Source organism: Pygoscelis adeliae, unplaced genomic scaffold (genome assembly GCF_000699105.1).
Source record: "Pygoscelis adeliae isolate BGI_AS28 unplaced genomic scaffold, ASM69910v1 Scaffold861, whole genome shotgun sequence".
NCBI lineage: Eukaryota > Metazoa > Chordata > Aves > Sphenisciformes > Spheniscidae > Pygoscelis > Pygoscelis adeliae.
The window spans coordinates 18,802-19,506 of record NW_008824068.1 but is presented as its reverse complement, the minus strand read 5'-3'; positions in this window follow the sequence as shown (position 1 = coordinate 19,506).

Below are 705 nucleotides of genomic sequence, written 5' to 3'. Positions count from 1 at the left end.
AAGCGGGGAAGTGTGGGGGCGGGGGGGGGTGTTGTTTGCTTTTAAACCCGGCTGCTGACAAAGAGCCGCTCGGAGAATCCCTTCGGTACGAAACATGGCAAAACACCCGACCACAACCAGGCGCGATGCTTTCTTCCGGGTGATGCTGCAAGAGATTTCTCCCCCGAGCTCCCATCACTGCTCCCCCCTGCCCTTTAAAGGGGATGGGCTTGATCTCTCTACACCCCTCGTGCCTTGGGGCACCCCAACCCCGTTATCGGGAAAGCACTGCTCGAGGAGAGAAAGAAATGCATAGACATCTGGTATTTATTCCACCGGTTATAACGGTACGGTGGCACGGGGACAGCACAGGAGGTGGAGAGACAGTCAACCGAGCACAGCGCACAACTACAGCACGACAGAGGAGGAGGAGGTTTTCCCTTCTCACTTGGTTCTTCTCCTGGAAGGAACAAGGACACGAGTGGATCCCCCCCCGGGAGAGGGAGGGTGCGCCGCCACCGCTCTGGGGAAGGGCTGGCGTGGGTTCGGACGAGCACCGGGGAGGGGTTTTATTCCGCTCTGGCATTAATTCAGGCTTCAGCCCACTGGTCCTCAACACCCCCCCTCCCCGCTGGGCTAAACGGGATCGTATAGCAGGCCCTTCCCGGCTGACTCCTTTGAGAGGGGCCCTCAAGGGCAAAGTGGTTGGTATTTCTTGCACGGACG